The following is a 23928-nucleotide window of genomic DNA, read 5'->3' as shown; positions in this document are numbered from 1 at the left end:
TAATGATTGTGGCCCATAGAACAAGCTTAAATGAGTAGCAGGGATTCAATAGCTGGATTTATTCCATAGGAAGGGGGATTAGGCAGAAAATTGCATTAGTTGTTTATTCTTAGTTATGTTACACCCACTGTGAAAGCTCATGAGTAATGTGGAATATTTACATCAATCTGATATACACCTTAATAAGCAGTACAACAAGGTACATAAAACGCTCTGCTAGTATGTGCTGTTTACATTCTGAGAATGAATTGGATAATAAATAGTGGTTAATGTCCTTAGTAAGGAGGAATGCCATTTGACACATATCTGCTCAGTTAAGTGATATTTTCTTCTGACTTAAGTTAAACTATACCTATTAATCACCTGTAATTTAAAGGCTTTAATTTAATTTAAATTTTAATTTAATTTAAACTTCAACCTCTGCTGCAACATTGATACATCAAATGCTTCTTCTATAACCCTACTCACCATTTAATGTTACATTAAATGACATGCCCATATTAATTTGTACTTAACTTTGTCTCTTTTAAAGTTCAACATTAAATTGTATCTTCCAATCATATATATATATATATATATATATATATATATATATATATATATACAAGTGAAGTTACAGGGGTTGCTTCAAAGTTCACGGTGACCCCCAGCCCTTCTTTAAAACAGTAGGAGTACTATAATCTTTCTTTAATGCACCTCTATATCTCCCTTGGGTGCAGTCTGCCTATGAATACTGCTATAGAATTCTCCTGTCATACATTCTGAGAAGGAGAATGTTACTCAGTCAGTGTAGAAAGACTGTGGGAGGAGGCGGAGCATACACAGCAGGGCAATATATCAGGTACAAATATTGGATAATGGCAATATGTACTATTTAAGAAATCTACATAATTAAAAGGATTCAGTCAATTCTGCACCAGGGGCGTTGCTAGCCCCAAAGATTAGAGGCATGTGTCCCGGAACTATTCTGGGTTGCCCCGGATGTCCCCCAGGCAGAGTCAGGCAGCGGGTGGCAGTACTCACCTCCAGTCACTTGGTCTCCAGATTCTGCAGACATCTTCTCTTTTGGGCTTCTCCCCCTAGTGTCTGAGAATGAATCAGATGCTAGAGCTCTTAGCATTTGATTCTCAAAAGCAAGGGGGAGAATCGCCAGCTACAGAGGATTTCTCCCAGGATATCACCATAGAGGCACCACAGCTCCCAGCATACATCCACAGAGCTGTGGAGCTTCTATGGGGGCATTCAGGGAGCCGTGGTGCATCAATTGATTGAGGGGTATGCTGAGTGATGTGGTGCCTCTATGGGGGCATGCTTGGTGCTCTGGTGCCTCAATGGGGGGCATGCTGGGAGCTGTGGTGAATCAATGGAGGAGTATGCTGGGTGCCTCTATGGGGGCATGCTGGGTTCTGCGCCATGCTGGGTGCTATGGTGCCTTTATGGGGGCATTCAGGGAGCTGTGGTTTTTCTTTGGGCGCATGCTGGGAGTTGTGGTGCCTGAATTTGTGGGAGGGGGTCCATTAGAAGGTCAGAGAATGCTATGGGGGAACTGCCAGACAACCTGGCAGTAGGCCAGCCTGCCCAGCAGAAAGCCAGACCAGCCAGCAGAGAGACCAGGTAACTTTGCCTAGTTATGTTTAGGTGAAACCGTCTATGTATGTGATATGCTGCATTTTGGGGGATTTTTCGTTCTATAATTGATTACCCTTAATCCAATAAAATGATTGAATTGAATGGTCAATCCAGCAGAAAAATTGAGTAATGCATGGTCACCTTTTTGGTGCCCATACAGGTTAATTTTTTTTTCCATTTGTTTTCGATTAGATAATTTCATTCAATTATTACCTTAGATCGAATATAAAGATTTTTCCAATATGTCCGATCGGGTTTTTATTGAAAAAACGTGTTAATTGTTTATTTTTCTTGATCAACAAAAGGATTCTTTTTGACTTTTATTTGATTCGATCATTTTGGTTGAATAAACGGGAAAAGCAAAGTTTTTATGGTAACCTGTATGGGCACCATTATGGTGCCCATACACGATAAAATAAAAACGTTCGATTTCCCCGTTTATTTAATATAAATGATCGAATCAAATGAATGTTGAAAATATTTTTTTTTTCAATCAAGAAATTCAAACGATTATCCCGTTTTTTCGAGAAAATTGTGATTGGACATGCTGGAAAAATCTTTATATTCGATCTAACTGAATAATTAAACTAAATTATCTAATCGAAAAAAAATTAAAAATTGTACCATGTATGGCCACCTTTAGTCTGACTTTTTTTTAACCTATTTTTTATCTATTGATATGCATGTCTGATTATGGCAGAACCATGAGTTACAGTTGCTTTTCTAATTGAGAAATTACTGATCAGAACATTAATAGGAATGATCAGTTCCTAAAAAGTATAGCCAAGGATCTTCTTGTGTGTGCCAGATCTAATGAGATCCATGAGATCTCATCCAATATCCAAACTGTCTATTTAAGATGCATTTAAATTGCTCCAGAAAAAACCCAAAATCAAGTTCAAAATACATAGCTAAGTCAATATATAGACAGGCCCTGAGGGTGGCATTTCGTTTGCTTCTACAAATGGCATTCAGACTTCACCTACTACTCTCAAAGGTCACATGCAATTTAATTTTGTATGAGAAAATAGTGACATTTTATGCATGGGTGATGACAAACCTTTTTTTTACAGTTTATTATAAATTGTAGTCTTGATTTTACTCATGCATTTTTGACAGTTTTATGCAATAAACTAAAGTGCAGTATCTTATTGCACTAGTATTCACTTAAAGCTGGATATCTTCTGTTTTAAGAAGGAAAAATTATATTTAGCATTGGTTTTTTTTGTTTTGGTTTTTTGGTTTTTTTTAACAGAGAGATTTTTTTTAGCCCTTTATACCTTTTTAGTGGTTTTAGGTCACCATAAGCTCTCTGAGTATTACTTCATTCTGGTCCAAACCCTATACCATAGAGCCACATCAATTCATGCAATGCATTTACGAGGAACAAAAACTTTGAAACAGATTGTATATATGTTGGATTGGAGTGGCTGTGTAAAATGTATTAGCTACTAGCTGGTGGCCCGGCATTGCCCGGGTATGTATCTGGCTAGTGTTGGCTCTGCCCACTTTTTCTAACCCTAACACACTTACTCAATTACTCAACCTACTGATCTAGTTTGAGAGCTTTGAAGTCTTTGGCATCAATAATGTGCATTGAAATTAAATACATCTAATTGGCTGTGGCTCCACACCCTTTTCTAAATTTTAACCCCAGTCACCAAATGACCAACTGTAGCAGGTTTAAAGTCTTGTGCCATTAACAGTGCAAGAATGGCAGCAATTAAATATTTCCCTTGGAAATCAATAGGTGGATTTTGATTGGCTTTTGTAGGCTCCACCCACTTTTCTGAATATTAATCTCAGTCACCCAGTGACCAACTGTGCAAAGTAAGTTCGAGAACCCTATCATTAACAGTGTAAGAATGGCTGCTCTTTACATTTTCCCAGTGAAATCTGTATTTGTCTCCGCCCACTTTTTGTTTATGGGAATAAAAAGTATCCTATATATTATTCCAGGTAGTGTACTATGTGTGTGCCAAATTTCATTCAAATCCGTTCAGCCATTTTTGCGTGATCGAGTAACAAACATCCAAACATCCAAACGTTCCCATTTATAATATTAGTAGGATAGACTCACTATACATCAGCGGTTCTGAATGTGCAGCCTTCCTTTCAGGGGCTTAAAGAGATGAGTTGCATATTTCAGTAAGTCACCCTTATCACAAATACCTTCTGTTTTTAGAAGCAAAATGACATTTAGCATTGCACTTTTGAAATGATCATATAGCTACAGGACAAAGGAAAAAATAACCAGTTAGCAGTTTCAAACAAAACATTTTGTTTGAAACTGCTGTGTACTGTAAACCTCTGCCGGCAAATCCTGTTTAGCTGACTAGCGCAGCCAAACGAGCGGGCATCAGGGAGCAGTTATAGTTACCTGTTCTAGACACCTTCTTCTCTTCCTCCACATGTGGCTCTTCTTCTTCTGACATCCCTTCTTCACATTACAGCACCACTCAGTGGTGGAAGAGGGCCTTCTTCCACCACTAGGTTAGGCTGTAACACTGACACGGTCTCCTGGATCCTGATCACATGTCATGTGATCAGGACCCAGAAGACATGTCGGGGTTACATCGCCACCACGGTGGAGGAGAAAAGAAGCCGATCCAGCCGTCTTAACAGGTAACTATAAAAGCTCCCTGCCGTCCACTCTACATACCCTGCCTAGCTTTCCCGGCTGGGGAAAGCACACTTCCCCAGTGGCAGGAAAAATTCAGCCCTGCAGCCAAATAAAGTTTTACTTTATTTGGTTGCTAAAATGTTAGCAGTTATAATTGCATTGAATAGCTACCAAAATATATTAACAGTCAGAAATGTTCAGATGTGATAGAAGATTGATAATTACATAGCTGCACCAACAAAACATTCAACATTAACATTTTCACTGTAGGAAATTAGGCCACCCTTCATCAGTAAAAGCAGTGGGAAGTATGGGTACAAATGAGAAAGAAATCATTTTATCATATTTAATTACAATTTTAGTGAGTCATTTAATAATAATATAATTTAGAGAGTAGACGTCACATAGATATAATGGGTTTTACATGCTCTCATAGGAGCATGTGAATTATGTTAGTACATTATGCTATATCTCTCCAGCAAACTATTTTCTCTATGTCAAGAGCTGTAAGTTTAAAGCCCAACTCCAGACACATTTCTAAATATAGGATTGCTAACATTCTTCCAATTAAAATTGTACTGAAGGGGGCAGAGGTATAGAAAGAATGAGAGACCCATCCTTGCAGTATCATAGCATTATTGTGGCTATAAGGCATGGTTATAATGCATAATTTGCAGGAGAGGTCACTGATGCCACGTGACATTGTTCACCCAAAATGATCACCATTGATATGAACATAGCTTTATTTACTGCAACTGTAAAGCAACACCTTGCATGTGCCATGGAAATTTGCGCACCAGAAATAGCCGCTGGTAGAATATTGGTAAAGTTACTGATATTCTAGTAAATGGGCAGTGGAGATTCCAATAGTAAAATTTGGGTAAATATTCCCATGGTAATATCAGCTACAAAGGGAAATTTGGGTGACAAAGGTGGCAGCACTGGCAGACAAAATAGTGGGTGAAGGCCTTCTGCTATACAAACTGCAGCTACAAATAGTGGGTGCTATTTTACATTGTGGTTCCAGCGCCTAATATGACCTTTATAGCCACTATTAGCAAAGCCCCCGTAAATCGGCCAAATTTCCTGTCACCGTTTTTTTTGCTTACAGAGCTTTACCAGTCAGATCAGCAGGTATAACAAAATAGATAAATAAACATATGAATGTATTATTTCATATGTTCTCAATAAACATTTAAAATCTTTTTTTAAGTATTTTTGTAAGTGTTCCATTCTGATATAACAAGAGCTGAAATCCTACGTGGACACAATGTAAATCATTGTAACTCTTCCACGAACGGCCTAGAGCCGATGCTGTCCTGGACTGCATTACACTGTAGCTATACATGCAGTAACATATACAATATATGCTGACACTACCAGATGATTTATTAATATTTGAATTGTGTCCTTTTAGCCAAAGCAAAAGGCAAGAGCCATCACTCAAAGGTTAGTGAGACCTGTGCATAATACTAGAAGACTCCCATTGACAGGTTATCATTCATTGGAGCACAGTAATGCATGTGTTATGGGGACTTGTATTGGGCTGAGTGTATTGATCTCTTTCTTGAAGACGCTAAAAAGTTTTGCTTTCGATTGAGAAGTGGACATTTACAAACTGATGGTCCTTTTGACATTATAAAACGATGTATGATGTATTATAATTACTTATTCCTCAGGATTACTTCATAAGTCAGCACAAAGAGAAATGATGTGCAGTGAAGTATATCAATGAATCCAATGAATATCATTAGTTTACTGCAATTTAAATAAATGAAAAAGAATACTAATAACCTGGTATTACATTATTTGCATCAATAAAGGGTACCTGAAATAGGAGAGCTATGAATGCTTCCATTTTTATTTTCATTACCAAAATGTCAGCTGTCTGGCTATTATGCTGAACTTCATGCTTCAGTACACACTTGTAACAAGTATGCAGCATAAACTGAGCTCAGTACACATTTATGTGGCTCAGTGGCAGGGCAGCATTGATTGAGTAATGGCCAGACTGTGGTCACCATTGACATTAATAGAGTGCTCAACTCCCCTCCACTTACTTGCCTGCAAGAATAATTTTAGCCACCAAGTGAACACCGCAATTAGTAGATGCACCAATGCATCAATCCTCTGTGCCATTGGACTCTTCCAGGCAGATAATTACCAAAAAGAGCTGACAAATTGGCCTTAAAAAAAAAAAAAAGATGGCAGACTCAAAATTTCTCTCGCTGCAGGTTGCGTAGGGAAAAAAATCCAGTACTTAAAAATAGGATGTCACAGACATTAAGCATGCTCTGAGCCATACCACCAGGGCTGCCCAGTCCATGATGCAGGGTGATGCAGCTTCCTCAGGCTGCGGAAGTGTGGTGGTGGAAGTGCACCACCGCACACCTTACTACCGACCGTCTAGAAGCACAGCCACCCAGACATGGCACCCCAGCGGCAGCCCCAGTTGTGTGTCGCCGCGTCCCCCGCTCTGTTTCCTTCCCTGCTCATCAGATTTTGTCCTCCGCTCCGTCTATTACAGCAGGGCTACAAGAAATTGGCAGCCAGCATTCGCATTGGCGGACATTGGTGCCCATTTTGTTGTAGCCCTGCTGTAATAGATGGAGCGGAGGATGCAATCTGACAAGCAGGAAGTGTAACAGAGTGGGGGACGCTACGCTCCGGATGGTTGTTGAGTCATGGGGGGCATCTTCAAAGGTTTGCCTCAGATGGCAAAAAGTGAACAGCCGGCCCTGCATACCACAACTTCATCAGAAAATGGGAAATAACCATTGCCTGTCTCCTTCATTTCTGAATATAATGCTGTCTAGATCACCTACCTGAAAGCTGTGAGACTCATGATCTGAATACTGGTTACAGATGTAGACAGAAGGATCATCACTACCGGCAAAAACTGGGCACATAAAAAGGTAGTAAGTAATGGATGCACCCAGTGATCTCTAATCACCAGTGTACTTTAAAATTAATAGTTAAATGTAATCAAGCAATACTTTGTACCTGCCCAGGGCATTTGATTTTTGGGAAGTGCACAAGTTCACCTCACTACTTAAAACTAACTGAAGCAGAGATAGTAAAAAAATGCTAATTGAGTGGCTGTCATACTGATCTTATGACTTTAGTAGAACTAAAGTCATACATCTGGAACATGCATGCGACTAGTTTAGAGTTTAGAGGTATGGAGACTGGTGTCCGATGACCTAGTCTGCCAGCTTGTTAAGAAAGAAAGAATGTGAACTTTGTAAATTGTTGAATACTAAAAAAAAATCTCATCAGATTTAAACTATCACAAGGGATTTCCAAGTCATTATTTCAAATTGTTACCTTTTGTTGTTACAGAAAGAAGTTTTGAATCAGGATGATACCATTTACTGACAAACAGAAGAGAAACAGAAGTGTTCCTTCTTAAAACAGAAGGTATTTGTTATTATTCATATTGTAGTGATCATTTGATGTCTCCCACAATGCTTCATTGCTGAATATGCAAATCATCATTTGTTGTCCCTGTAAGTTAATCACACCTCCAGAACAGCTGGGGGTTTCTGGAGGTGTGGTTAGCTTACAGCAAAGGATGATTTGCATATTCAGCATTGAAGCATCATGGGAGACATCATATGTTCGCTACACTCTGAATAATCACAAATACCCTTTGTTTAGGGGAAGGCAAACTTCTGTTTTGCATAACATTTTAGTAACAGGGCTATTTGGTCCTTTGAAGCCCCTTACACATTCCTAGGAGTACTGGTTCAGCATGAGCTTGCTGGGTAATCTGTAACCGTAGAAGAAAACAGACATTTACATGCGCAGACCAGTCTTCCTGCAAGCAAAGTAAGTATTGTGTATCTTTGTTTAATTATACTGAGCATAGTGGTATGCTAATTTCTAAATTAGGTAATGTATAAATTTAAAAAAAATGTGGTTGCAAGACTTAAAGATAAACTGTGACCAAGAATCGAACATTATCCCAATCAGTAGCTGATACCCCCTTTCCCATGAGAAATGTATTCTTTTTCACAAATGGATCATCAGAGGGCTCTCTATGGCTGATATTTTGGTGAAACCACTCCCACAGGAAACTGTGAGGACCATGGTCTTGGCAGTTTCCTGTCTGTGACCCTCGTTGCATTGTGGGAAATAGCTGTTTACAGATGTTTCCAACTGCCAAAAAAGAAAGCAGCAGCTACTTCCAGTGACATCACATGCCAGGAGTATAAAAATGTCACCATGTGATAAATGTCAGAATGTAAATCAGGGAGAGGAAAGATTTTACAATGGGCAAACACTGACTAAATCATTTATACATAATAATTGTAAAAAATGAAGCACTTTTTTATTACATTATATTCACTGGAGTTCCTCTTTAACCACTTGAGGACCGCAGTGCTAAACCCCCCTAGTGACCAGGCCATTTTTTAATAAAATAGGCCACTGCAGCTTTAAGGCCAAGCTGCAGGGCCGCTCAACACAGCACACAAGTGATTCCCCCTCCCCCTTTTCTCCCCACCAACAGAGCTCTCTGTTGGTGGGGTCTGATCGCTTCCCTATGTTTATTTTTGTTTGTACAAATATTTATATCTTTGTTTTTTTTAATAAAAAAAGTGTTTCTTTAAATATTTTCTTTCCCTCCCTTCCCACAGCCGGCCAATTATGGCGATCGGCTGTCATAGGCTTCTGCCTATGACAGGCGATCGCTCTCCAGTGTCCCAGGGGGACAGCCGTGTCACACGGCTGTCCCCAGTACAGCGCTTCTGCAGATCGCAGCGCTGTACAATGTAATTAGATGGCGGTTTCGCCGTCTAACAGTCTCCCGAGCAGCGATGGCCGCTCGGAGACTGAAGGAGGGACGGAGCTCCGCCCCCGAACAGGAGATGCCCCAAGGACTTTACGCCAATCTGCGTTAGGCGGTCCTGGGGCTGCCGCCGCAGCCACTCCCATCGGCGTGACGCGGTCGGCAAGCAGTTAAAGGCAAGGGGTTATTATCACTCATTTTTACATTTGTGCTCCTCTAGGAGTGTGATATTGTCTGCTTTATTTTACTGATCATTATAAAATATTGTGCTGGTTTAATTAATACTGAAGGCATGACACACACACACACGCACGCCCGCACACACACACACACACTCTTACAAACATACACACAAACATACACAACTGCAAACATACACTACAGAAATAGATATTGCCAGAATAATGTCACTTATCAAGTAGAACAGCATTGATCTGCATAAAATTACATTTTGGCCTGCATAGTAATTTGACTTGTCAAGAGATATTTCATGTTTCATTTGTAGAGCAGCACCAAGTATAAACTGAATTGACAGTTCATTTTTCATGTAAACTATAATTGACCTACCGCATTACATTTTCTAAATGCCTCATGTTAATGGAGTTTCTGTGTTGTAATCTGCATTGTTTTTTGAACAGGGCTTTCAGTAGTGACTAGTTTCAATCAGTCTTTGAAATGTAGAGTAAATTATGTCCATTTAATTTTTCATTATTGTTCTACCATGCTTTCTGAAGTATTTATTCATGGAAATATTTCTTATTTTTGTAAGAATGGAGTGTAGCAGTGCATATCACACCACAGATTATTCATACTATACAGAAAATATTATTAAAAGATATTTTTTTATGAGAATAAAATACAGAATGAGAACAAATCTCACATAATGGGCAGCACGGTGGCGTAGTGGTTAGCTCTCTCGTCTTGCAGCGCTGGGTCCCTGGTTCGAATCCCAGCCAGGGCACTATCTGCAAAGAGTTTGTATGTTCTCTTCGTGTCTGCGTGGGTTTCCTCCGGGCACTCCGGTTTCCTCCCACATTCCAAAAACATACAGATAAGTTAATTGGCTCCCCCTAAAATTGGCCCTAGACTACAGTACTTACATTACATAATATAGACATATGGCAATGGTAGGGATTAGATTGTGAGCTCCTTTGAGGGACAGTTAGTGACAAGATATATATTTACATTGTACAGCGCTGCGTAATATGTCGGCGCTATATAAATACTAAATAATAATAATAATAATAATAACATAATCATTGCCTGTGCTGTGCCTAAAAATGCATTTTCCCAACAAAAATGTTACTACAGCTTACGGAAAATGTTTTCCTCCTTGGGACATGTTTCTACAATTGGCCCATCCTTCATAATGATTTTGGTGACATAGTAATTTTGTTGACAATGGGATGCTAAGGAGGTTTGCAGTTAAAAAGGAACTGTACTGAAAATAATGTAATTAGTAAAATTGCTTATTGTTTTACAATATAACTTTATATATTACTTAGTCAGTGTTTGTCCATTGTAAAACCTTTGCTTACCCTGATTTACATTTAGAAATTTATCACAGGTGACAACATCTTTATTGCTGGATGGAGCATCACTATGGAATGTTTGTTTACTGTTCCCAGAATGTTCCTGGAGGAAAATTCTGCATAGCTTAACAGCCTAGGCTGTGAAATCACTGGGAGGGCAGGGCCACATACAAATATACAATAATATATAGCCATGGGAAGTGTTTCTGATGCTGAGACCCAGATATATATTGGAAATGTGGGTCTCCTGAATAATTTTCTTCACAAAGTCAAAGAGGAAAGAAAGAGGGCCCCTCTTCAGACTTTTGCCAATTTTGTCTTAGTTATATTACTGATGTTTACATTTTTGACCATTTGCATTATTTTCATTTAATTTCATGTTGGTGGATGCAAATACAGTTATAACTTATTAATAACTTATTAATACAATGTACCGTATATACTTTGCATATAAGCGGACCAGTGTATAAGCCGATGTATGCACTTTTCCCTCAGAAACCAGGAAAAAGTGATCGACTCGTGTGTAAGCCCCCTCACCAGTATAGCCCCCTCCACAGTAGCCAGATGTGCCCTCAGTGCAAGTCAGTCCCCTTCCCCATAGCCAGATTTGCCCAAGGTTGATATAGCTGTGTCTCAAGACGCCACTAGATTGCGTCATAGATATGAGATACAGCGATTGCCACACAGGAAGAATCCAGATGATTGCACTGCTGACACATTGCTTGCACGCTCCAACCCACAAGCCATGGGACACAGGTAGTCTTGAGCAGCGCATTCTGCTGGCAAGAGGAGGTGAGTGGCCAATTTATTACAAATGCCACAATATAAAAGCATGCCTTTTGAACCTGGCTGTATGGCACTTGAAAAAGACCATACAGGTCGAAACGTCACACTTTTATATTTTGGTACTTGTAATAAATTGGCCAATTGACCCAAATCCAGGTTGAGACCCAGTCTTTCCCTTTCTTTGGCTTGAATTTACACCTTTAGTGGATGCAGGTGTGAACTGGTTTACTCCCTGGTCCTGCATAACTTGGGTTGCAGTACTGAGACTCTCTGTATTGCTTGGCACTGTACTAGCTATAGAAGAATTATTTTCCACTGTTAGCATGGACCCACCTTTGCCTGCTCTCCTTGTATGCTGATAATGGCTGCCTCTTGCCTTACTTCCTTGCCATTCTATGGGAGTAACGTTGCTTCAGCTGTTGAGATTATGATATGAAGTATTTGTTTATTTGACAATTACTACTAAAGGGGGCTTATTGACTTTGTGGTTGCACTTTTTCAAATATTATCATCATCTAACATTGTTGAGTATAATTAGCTATGGGCCATTTCATTCTTGCCTGTATTATGAAATAGTCAATATGTTGCAATTGATTTTACCCCTTGTGGTCCCCTAACCAGAACAATCTTGGCCTGAATGCCACATTACCTTCCTATATATGACAAAAAAGTCAAGAAAAACAAAGAGGAAGCAAACTACTGGTGTATAATTTTTCTTTTATCTATATCTTGTCTAAGGAAATAGGACTAGACAGATACATTTTAGGATCCAGCTTGGAGGCTCTGCTGAATAGCTTCTTCACACCACAGCATGAGGCTTGAGCCCATTAACTCCTTCCCGTCTGCCTAACGCCGATAGGCATCAAGTCCTGGGGGAGTGTTTTGCAGGGGATTGCGCGCCGATGTGCGCGCATCTCCGCTTGGGTGACGGAGCAGAGCTCTGTCAGCAGTCTACCAGCGGCTATCGCAATCTAATGCAGCACTGTACTTGGGACAGACCTGTCACTCGGCTGTCCCCTGGAGGGGAAACACAAAGGATCGGATCGCTCTCATAGGTTGATGCTATGAGAGACAATCCTGCTGATTGAATCTCGGGGGGGGGGGGGGAGGGAGGGAGGAGGGATGGAGAAAATAAAAAAAAATAGATGATTTTATTAAAAATTTAATTTAAAAAAACAAAACCCTGCAGCAGAGATCAGAGCCCACTAGAGTCCAGCTTATTGCTAATTCCATCTGAATTTCTCCATGTAAGTGGCTATGTAGTGTAATGGTAAAGGGCTCTGCCTCTGACACGGGAGACCAGGGTTCGACTCTCGGCTCTGCCTGTTCAGTAAGCCAGCACCTATTCAGTAGGGGACCTTGGGCAAGTCTCCCTAACACTGCTACTGCCTATAGAGCACGCCCTAGTGGCTGCTGCTCTGGCGCTTTGAGTCCGCAAGGAGAAAAGCGCTATATAAGTGTTTGTCTTTATGTACATTTATTTTGCTCAGCTTTCTAGCACTCATTCTGTTTCCTCCCTTCTAAATAAATCTTTTAACCTCCCTGGCGTTATGATTGTTTCCAGATTCTAGGTTCTGGAAGTGGTGCACTTTTTTCACAAACTTTTAGACCCTAAAAATCATATTGCTAGAGAGATCTGTGGCAGCCCTGCACATTACTCACCTCACATGCATCTGGGTTACAGCTCTGAACTGCGGATTTCCAGCCTGACTCGGGATTACCGATAAGGAGGTTAACATTGTTGTTAAATTTACCATGGCCTGATGTTTTGATTATTTTTGTCATTTGTAACCTTTCTAGCAACTACAGATGTCCTGAAATTATTTTAGAGTTTTTTTTAAACAAGTAAAAATAATCTGTTCTTTTTCACAGAATAAAAGTAAATGTAAATATTCCGGTAATGCAGTTGTAGATTAACTCAAGGAAGAAAAACCACAAGTGAATGATGTTGATATTTGCAGTGTGCCTGCCTATACATAATTGAGCTACCTAATATGTTAAGACCAGAACCTGCTTTCCAGCAAGACAAAACTCCTTTCTGCTAGTGACCTCATCTTGTAATGGGCTTGATGCTTGATAATATATATGTTACAGCCAGATCCCGAAGTGCGCCACTTCGGGACCTGGACGGCCAATACCTGATTTGGCCAGCTGATGTGGCCAATATATGAAACACTTGTTCATTCATGACTTTGGCTGGCGAAGTGGCGTACATCAAAAAAGGGCGCCTGTACAAAAGGAGCGTTGTATAGCTGAACTTTAATAATATTATCTATAACCTTTTTTTAATCATTTCTTCTTGTAATAAAACCTGAAAATATCATTTATAACAATGAAAACAAAAATATACGTACAATCGTATTAATTGTATAGTATTGTTTTTAACCTTATTTTATCATTTCTTCATGTAATAAAATCTGAAAATATCATTTATAACATTGAAAACGGAAATATATGTACAATCGTAATAACTACAGTAAAACATTAGTAAATATTACTGATATTACCAATATTTTACTACAACTAAATCTAACCCTACACTCACACAGAACCCTCCATCTACCTATCCCTGACTCTAAGACTCCCCTGGTGGTGCCTAACCCTGTGACCCCCCCCCCCCCCGACCCCCCCTGGTGATGCCTATCCCTAAGACTCCAATATAGTTTATCATAATATTTTTAAAATCATTATATTTAGTTATTTGAATATTTTTTATTTTCCAGAGAATATCGATTTTTTTAATAACATTTTATGTATATAGACGCGATAACTATGGTAAGTATGTTTGTAAATGTTATTATTCACCGGGCGCCCATTGTAAACGTTATTATTCACCGGGCGCTCATTGCAAATGTTATTCACCGAGCGCCAATTGTAAACGTTATTATTCACCGGGCGCTCATTGTAAACGTTATTATTCACCGGGCGCTCATTGCAAATGTTATTCACCGAGCGCCAATTGTAAACGTTATTATTCACCGGGCGCTCATTGTAAACGTTATTATTCACCGGGCGCTCATTGTAAGTGTTATTATTCACTAGGCGCCCAAATTTCCTGTTGGGCACCCTTTAAATGATATTTAACATGAGAGTCAATGGTGGCACCCTATTGACCACTTGCCTTATGCACCCAAATTTCTGGCTTCCCCAGAAGTGACCTGACCAGAGCTGGCTGGCCAAGTTTGTTCTGAAGGGGTAGTGAAAAGGAGCCAATAACCAAGGAAGGCAGAATACACTACAGGATAGTAGAAGAGTAATAATAAAGTCAAGTTTTAAAATCAAGGCACTGTCTGTTTTACAACAGCTAGACATTGTCAGGCAAAACTGAAAAGTCTTAATTATCGTAGCCTTTTGTCAATGAACACATTATATGTTAGGAAATGTACTGGTTGCTTAGCAATAATCAGATTCAGAAGGCTAATGGTTGAAGTGGTTAATCAGCTGTCATGTAATTGAGCCTTGTCATCTCATACAGCTCTTTCTCAAACGTAAATCATCTCAAGGTATCTGTGGGGTGCTGCCCAGAATTCAGCCCTACTGCTTCTTCCCTGCAGATGCATACATTCTAAATAAAGCATAAGAGGCAAAAAGCTCAACAGTGGCTGCTTATGCCTAGGTAGAGATGGCGAATAAAATGCCACACTGTTTCCCTTACACCTTAACTATCTAAATGCATGAACAATAAATCAGGAGAAATGCCACTCTGGTGTGGCCTACCTGAGGGGGACGGATCAGTGAATAATGGCGCACAGCGCCTATGCATACAAATGGCGCCGCATTAAAAAGATATCGCTATTTATCGTTAGTACTGCATAATAATGGCGCACAGGGAAAAAAGAAGAAAAAGGGCACACAGTAACGTTATTTATCAATAGTGCCGTTCATATGCCAAACAACAGACGTTATTGTGCACAGTAACGTTATTTATTAATAGTGCCGTTCATATGCCAAACAGCAGATGTTATTGTGCATAGTAATGTTATTTATCAATAGCACCCTACATAAGCCAAACTGCAGAAGTTATTTAACTGCAAAACAGTGAATGGATTTAATGTAACACTGTCAAGGTTAGGGTTAGGCACCACCAGGGGAGATTTAGGGTTAGGCACCACCAGGGAGGTCGTAGGGTTAGGCACCACCAAGGGGGTGCTTAGGGTTAGGCACCACCAGGGGTGTGGTTAGGGTTAGGCACCACCAGGGGAGTGGTTAGGGTTAGGGAACACCAGGGGGTGGATAGGGATAGGCACCACCAGGGGGGTGGTTAAGGCTAGGCACCACCAGGGGGCTGGTTAGGGTTAGGCACCACCAGGGGGGTGGTTAGGGTTAGGCACCACTAGGGGAGTCTTAGGGTTAGGAATAGGTACAGAGAGGGTTCTGTGTGTTAACGCTAAATAACAATAAGGCTTTAACATTAAATAGCGATAAGGCTTTAACGTTAAATAGCGATAAGCGTCAAACGGATAAGCGGAAACACCATGCGCCATTATTCGCAGGCGCCATTTTCAGATGGACCCGAGGAGTAATACAGCTACATGCCAAGGTAATACAGCTTTTTTCCTCTATAACCCCATTTCTTTCCTAACTTTAGATGGTAAACTTTTATAGGCAGGTCCACCCATTTGAATGTGTCATGGTATTGCTGTGGTCTTGCCTTTTTTGCTATGTATCTCCGACCAGATATTTTGCATGTGTCGTATTTATATTACCCGAGTTTATTTTAAATTAAGTGTAAACAAATAAAAAATATGATTCTTCCAGAGTAAAATGAGCCTTCAATTACTTTTCTCCTATGTTGCTGTCAGTTACAGTAGGTAGTAGAAATCTGACAGAACCGCCAGGTTTTGGACTAGTCCATCTCTTCATGGGGGATTCTCGGCAAGGCTTTTATTCTTTATAAAGACATACCCTGAAAAGGACTTATACAAAGATGCTGGCCAGCTTCCCTGCCCGCTGCACACTTTTTGGGCAGTTTGGTGGAGCAACTGCCATACTCTTAGTGCGTTTGAGAATAAAGAAAACCCTGAGAATCCTCCATGAGAAGATGGGCTAGTCTAAAACCTGTCGGTCCTGTCAGATTTCCACTACTTACTGTAAGCCACAGCAACATAGGAGAAAAGTAATTTAGGCTAGGTGCACACATAGCAGAAACGCTAGCGTTGTGGAAAACGCTGCATTTTTGCCACTAATGGCAGCAGCAGGAAAAACACATATGAAAACGTATATGCGTTTTATATGCGTTATGAAACATGCGTTTTTAAAAACGCACGTTCCGTTACATATTATTCAAAAACGCCTGAAAAACGTACATAATGAAAGTAAATGGAAACGCAATGGTATGCATTTTTTTTTATGTGTTTTCCATGCATTTTTTTCTGTGCGTTTTGGCTTAAAAAAATTGTTTTGTAATGTATTTCCGCTTCCTGTTGTCCTGCTAGTGATTTGCATAAAATGCAAAAGAAACACCTATACAAATCGCATATGCTTTTTTAATATGTGAACTGCAAACGCATTAAAATGCATGCAAAACGCTTGAAAAATGCATCTGCGGTAAAAAAAAAAAAAAAACACTAGCGCAAATGCATCAAAAACACAGCAAAAACACACAAAAAACACACACAACATTAACATAAAACATGACATAAAATGCAGCTTTTTATGTTATGTTATGTGTGCACCCCGCCTTATGGCTCATTTTACTCTGGAAGAAATGTACTTCTTATTTGCATGTGTTTACATGTAGTTTACATTTTACGGTTTTGGTCCTTTGAGAACTTGAGCTTACTTGCATTGTGATGAAAAAGTTAAGGTTCACGTCGTAGATCCTTTCCTTTTTGTATGCCTAAATATTACACTATGTTTCTATCCTAACATAACTATCAAATATGGGAAGTTGGCAAAATCTCTCCAGGCAGACAGACCCTTAGATCAGTGGTGCCCAACCTTTTTTTGCCCGAGGGCCGCACTTCATATCAAGATACATTTTGCGGGCCAGAACACATACATACAAAATTTAAATATAAAGCTGTAACATTTTTCTAATAACAGTTAACATGGAGTGACCAGATTTTTGTCGGTTCAACCTGTGACAGGGGGGGGGGGGGGGGGGCGGCGCGCGCAGCCAACTATGACCACTGAATAATAAATGCAGCAACAGTTACCCCAGACACCAGAAAATAAACGCAATGTGGGCACATTTCAGCACAAAATAAGTGCAATGTGGGCACATTTCAGCACAAAATAAACGCAATGCGGGCACATTTCAGCACAAAATAAACGCAATGTGGGCACATTTCAACACAAAATAAACGCAATGTGGGCACATTACAGCACAAAATAAATGCAAAGTGGGCACATTACAGCACAAAATAAACGCAAAGTGGGCACATTTCAGCACAAAATAAACGCAATGGGGCACATTACAGCACAAAATAAACGCAATGTGGGCACATTACAGCACAAAATAAATGCAAAGTGGGCACATTACAGCACAAAATAAATGCAAAGTGGGCACATTTCAGCACAAAATAAATGCAAAGTGGGCACATTTCAGCACAAAATAAACGCACTGGGGCACATTTCAGCACAAAATAATTGCAATGTGGGCACATTACAGCACAAAATAAACGCAAAGTGGGCACATTTCAGCACAAAATAAACGCAATGGGGCACATTTCAGCACAAAATAAAGGCAATGTGGGCACATTACAGCGCAAAATAAATGCAATGTGGGCACATTACAGCACAAAATAAATGCAATGGGCAACATTTCAGCACAAAATAAATGCAATGGAGGGCGCATTTCAGTACAACGCAATGTGGGCACATTACAGCACAAAATAAACTCAATGGGCAACATTTCAGCACAAAATAAACACAATGGGGGCACATTTCACCTGGAAAAAAAAAAGAATTTACTCACCTGGCAGAAGTCTCCTCTCGCTCCTGGCCGGCCTCTGGCGTGCTGCTCCTCGGACCGTCTTGCTCCTCCTCCTACAGTCTCTTACGCTGACAGGCAGAGCAGGGCTATGGCAAGATGGCGCCCGAAGCCCTGTACTGGAGACACAAATAGTCTCCAGTACAGGGCTTCGGCAGCCCTCTTACCATAGCCCTGCTCGCCTGCCGGTGTCGGAACACTGGAAGACTAAGGAGGCTGGATCGGGGCTGTGGGCAATGAACTGGCACAGCGCCTATAGACGCTGCTGCCAGTTCATGCAGTTACAGTGACCAGAGTCCCGAGGCCGGGACGTCCTGCAGCTAAAAGCGGGACGTTTCCCGGGACCTCATGCTGCCTTGGACAGCGCCCCCCAAATCCGGGACGCATCCCGGGCAATCTGGGGCGTCTGGTCACTCTAGTTAACATGGTGTTGGAAAAGGAAAGAAAATGGCAAACCAAGAATTGTTGTACTCACCATTTGATGCCCATTTTCTGGGTTACCTGGGTGTATGTGCAGAGAGGCTTTCTGGGTGATCCCCCTACGCCCAGCCTTAGGTTGGGCACAGCTGCCTTAGATGCTGTCCACAACAATTATATTTCAAGTGCTTTGCTTCACTGTTCAACATCAAATACCGTATATACTCGCATACAAGCCGAATTTTTGACCCCCAAAAAGGGGGCCAAAAGTTGGGGGTTCGGCTTGTATGCGAGTCATGGTGGTCCGCGGGTCCCCCCCTCCGCTGGTCCGCGGGTCCCCCGCTCCCCCCATGGCCGCCGCCGCTGCTATTACCTGTCCGCATCTTCTATTTCAGTCTCCGTGCTTGTAAACATTCAGAGCAGCGCGCCCGGCGCTGCTACTGTGACGAGGCAGGAGGCAGGAAAGAGCGCGGCGTCCTGTTACTATGGGAACCGCTCTTTCCTGGCTCGCCGCTCGTCACAGTAGCAGCGCCGGGCGCGCTGCTCTGAATGTTTACAAGCACGGAGACTGAAATAGAAGATGCAGCCAGGTAATAGCGGCGGCGGCCATGGGGAGCGGGGACTGTACTGGCTAAACTGGGGCACTTAACTAGCTTTACTGAGCGCTATACTAGCTAAACTGGGGCACTTTACTAGCTATACTGAGCACTATACTAGCTATACTGAGCACTATACTAGCTAAACTGGGGCACTATACTAGCTATACTGAGCACAGTATACTAGCTATACTGAGCACTATACTAGCTATACTGAGCACTATACTAGCTATACTGAGCACTATACTGAGCACTATACTAGCTAAACTGGGGCACTTTACTAGCTATACTGAGCACTATACTAGCTGTACTGGGCACTATACTAGCTAAACTGGGGCACTTTACTAGCTATACTGAGCACTATACTAGCTATACTGAGCACTATACTAGCTATACTGAGCACTATACTAGCTATACTGAGCACTATACTAGCTATACTGGGCACTATACTAGCTATACTGGGGCACTACCTACCCATACTGGACACTTTACTAGCTATACTGGGACACACTCGGGGAATAAGGCGGCCAGCATTTCCTACCCCCGGCTTATATGGGGGTCAATCATTTTCCCCTGGTTTTTCAGGGAAAAGTTGGGGGGTCGGCTTATATGCGGGTCGGCTTATATGCGAGTATATACGGTACATCTTTTCCTCTGCTGAGGCATCCATCTAACGTCATCGGGATCATTAACTTCAGCCATTTGATGTAAGAAACTGTGGCTTTAAATTACAGAGTAAAGAGGTTAATTAACCGAGGAAGATGAAGGATGTCTTTTTCATAAAGAAAACTTATCAGTTCCACAAATAGCATCCCAATAAAATTTTAATTCCGGCAAACATAACATCAAATGACATTAAACTGCTGAACAGTTCTGCCTATTCTGAAAACATAAAACCGTGAATATTCAGAATTGTCTTCCTGATGAACACAAATGACGGTTTAGCTCTTGCCATATTTAAAGTGAATTGAGAGCTGAGGACTCTGCAGGCTTTCTTTCCAAAGGAATGAGGTCTGCATATTTATTCAACAAAAAAATTGCATGTGACAATATGGAACTTTAGTCTGTATCATTTATTTGAAGTGAAATAGAGGGTGCTCAGCTAAGTGGTTACTATCCCATGGGCAATGCTGGATGAACTGAAGTGCGCTCATGAATAAAAGATTCAAATTGCATCTGCTCAGTGACTGATTCCTGTAGTGCACACAAGTGTAGCAGCTACAGTTTATCTTACAGTCAGAGCAATATCACTTGTCCACAGGAGACCAGAACTTTTTTCTTTAATAGTTACTTTCCTTTTTCTTTCCTGGTCACATGTATAAATAACCTCCTGTGAAGTAAAGCATCTGTTATACTTACTTCATTAATTTCTGTACCATATAAAGTGTAAGGAGGCTAGGCTTATTTTTATAAAGCTCTTAGTCAATAAAAAAAGAAAAAAGAAAAAGAAAAGCTGAAGCTAGACAACTGTTTTATACGACGATATGCAACATATTAGTACAGAATATATAAGAATACACATCTAAATTACTAGTTCATAAAAAATAATGATACCATATACTTGTGCTTGTATGCTTAATTTTTTAAGTCCAATAAAACTCACAGTTATTTGAGTGCTTCCAGATAGTATTGTTGTTTGTGTTCCAATAAAAATGAAATTCTCCCTTAATATAATATGTATTTTGGGAACACTGGAATTGAGCAAATGTTATATTAGTGCGAAAAAATGAAGTTTTAACCCATGATGCTTATGCCTACTCTGGAAGCTAATTAGTGGCTGGGAAAGAGCAGGGACTATGGGGGCAAAAATATCTCCTTGCATGGACTAGTTGTGTATTAAACCATTATTTGTATTGCATGTTTGTGTTTTGAGGCTTATTTTACTACATTTGTAACTGCATCATATAAGACCAGGAATTGAGCACCAGTGCTGTTTGTCTGCACACAGAGGCCCATATGCAATTAACTTTTTCACCTGAGATTTCTTCTAGGAGATCATTTTTCATCTCCTCTTTAAAATAATTTCCAGCGCTTTCCAATCGAAAAAGCACCAAAAAGTAGGTGAAAAAGTATTATTTAAATTATTTTCTTGCTAGCTGGTGTTTTACAAGGCATTTAATTGACTATCTGTGAAAATATCCCCGTGGGGAAAACTCAGCAGAAAAAGTTAATTGCATGTGGGCCTGTGGCTCAGTGGTTATCACTCTCATCTTGTTGTTTTAGCGTTGTTAGGTTTGAATCTCAACCTGGACACTATCTGCATAGACGCTATATTTTCTGTCTGTTGTAACGATTGTGGAATTATCTCCGTGGTCAGCGCACAAGATGTGCGCTGACACTGCGGAAGTCCTCCACAAGCGTATTAAACGATGGAACCCAGCTTTGGTGCAATGCACCTGTAGAGAGAAAAGTGAGCACAGAGACAGAATGTATGTGTGTCCACCAATCTAGTCGCCACCCGGCGACGGTGAACACACAACAGCGGAAACCAAGTGGGAACACAATCGCAAGAGTGGCGATTGCCAATAGTGACACAAGACCGAGTTAGACAGAGCACAAGTGTAGCAAGAAAGACACAGTAAATAACAATGATCAGAATGCCAAGGAAAATAACAAACGCTAGCTAAACGTAAACTCCGCCCTCATTCGCAACAGAGAACGCGTTAAAAACACCATCACCGCGCGTTAGGCGCCCAGTGACAAGCGTGCCACCCTAACTAACCAATGTAACACAAACACGAAATAGAGAACGCGAACGCTTGCTAAACGGTTACCTCACCGAGCCTACAGCAAACGTTCGTACCAGACAAGACAGACAGAAGGAGTAGCCAGCAGCAACCGCAGCTCTGGCCTACACTCCAGGCAGACAGAGCACAGAAGGAACCACCGCCACTACCGCTAGAGCGGATGCGATCCAGACAGACAAACAGATGGAGCAGCCAGTAGCAACCGCTGCTCTGGCTTGCACCCCTACAGACAGAACGATTTCCTGTCGACCACCGCTGGCGACAAGACAATTGCAACAGATAGACAGTACAAGGCAAAACAGATAATACAACCTGACTATGCTAGAAGGGATGCCTAGTGCAGTCCCAAGGAATTACTCTAAGATAATCTTAGCAAACAATAGCAAAGGCTGACACTCCAGGTGAGTTAGCAGGAACAAACCATCATGACCAGCAAGGAATTCTGGGAGCAAAAGGTATTTATACTGCAAGCCATCAAAGGAAGCAGCTAAGCAATTTGCATGACAAGTGTATGCAAATTCCTCACCAGCAGAGCAACTCTGAAACTTGCAAAGTGAAGACAGGTCTCTTTTCCAGAGACCTACAGCACTCAGACCTAAAAAATGGTCAAACAGCTGTCTGCCTGTGCAGACAGCTGAACAGATCATTACATCTGTGTTTGTGTGAGTTTCCTCTTGGCACTCTGGTTTCCTCTTACATCCCAAAACATATTGGAAGGTTAGTTGGCTTACCCCCCTAAATTGCCCCTACACTATGACAGGGATGATAGACTGACTTTGATATTGGCACGATTGTGAGCTCTGTAAACTACTATGGAAAAAAAATCAGTACTATATAAATGCATAATAATAACAACTACCATTCATATTCATTAGGAAACTGGTATCAGCTGTGCACAGTGCCCTGATCAGATCAGGTAGCATGGGTACAATGTTGGGAATTTTGCATTATTTGGATTAATGGGCAGTTTTTGGTACAGTATTGTGAATGTTGGGGTGCAACAATTAAACTTTTGAAGACTTCAGAGATAAAATATGGGTAATAGTGTTGGCTAGTGTTAGGAATACAGAGGCATTTTATACAGTGATTCCAGTGTGTTTATGTGCCTTGCTTACTGAGTGTAATATAACTGGAAACTTTTGGGCAGCTTATTGTATTATGTGATATGATATGTTTGTGTTTGTTGTATTATAAGCTGTTGTGTCATGGAGTTCTGAGGTTTATGTGAGTGAGTGCAAAAACGATGGTGACTGTGGATGCAGGAGCATTGTTTTGACCAAACTTGTCAGTTTTAGAAAGTGCTAAATCTGGGCACCTGAGAATACTGAAAAAAACCCTTTGTGGTGGCTGCTTCAGTCTGACTGTACTGTGCTGATGTGGGGTCTGGTGATGGCTCTGGGCATCTGTGCTATCATCAGTCCAATTTAGTACATTCTCATAGTAAAGCTGCACATTGACTGTTAACATACTACATTGGTGACCACAGTATATATTTGGTAGGGCTTCATTACATGTAGAGTGCTGGGTAGGCTAAGGGCTGACCCATGTTTACTTTATTTTCAGTGGTCCTCCAGTATGTCTGGGTTGATTATGCTAATTAGGCTAAAACTTAAGTATTGTCCTTCTCCTTCTGCCATATCAAGAAATTAAATGGAGTCTCATGTTCAACCACACCCCATCCTTTTCTTTCCATTAGATGGTGGCACAATGAAAGTGTTTGGCTAATAGTATACGCCGTCTCTCTCTGCCATAGTCACTAAGAGCTTCCTCGTTTTCAGCCACATCCAGGACTCTTTATCAGCCATGTTTCCAGAAGTTGCTGGCATGTGGAATGTTGAACGTGTGTTCCCTCTCATTCTGCTACCCCTGAGA

The sequence above is a fragment of the Hyperolius riggenbachi genome, chromosome 2 (assembly GCF_040937935.1).
Source record: "Hyperolius riggenbachi isolate aHypRig1 chromosome 2, aHypRig1.pri, whole genome shotgun sequence".
Classification (NCBI taxonomy): Eukaryota; Metazoa; Chordata; class Amphibia; order Anura; family Hyperoliidae; genus Hyperolius; species Hyperolius riggenbachi.
This window is presented reverse-complemented; position numbering follows the sequence as displayed.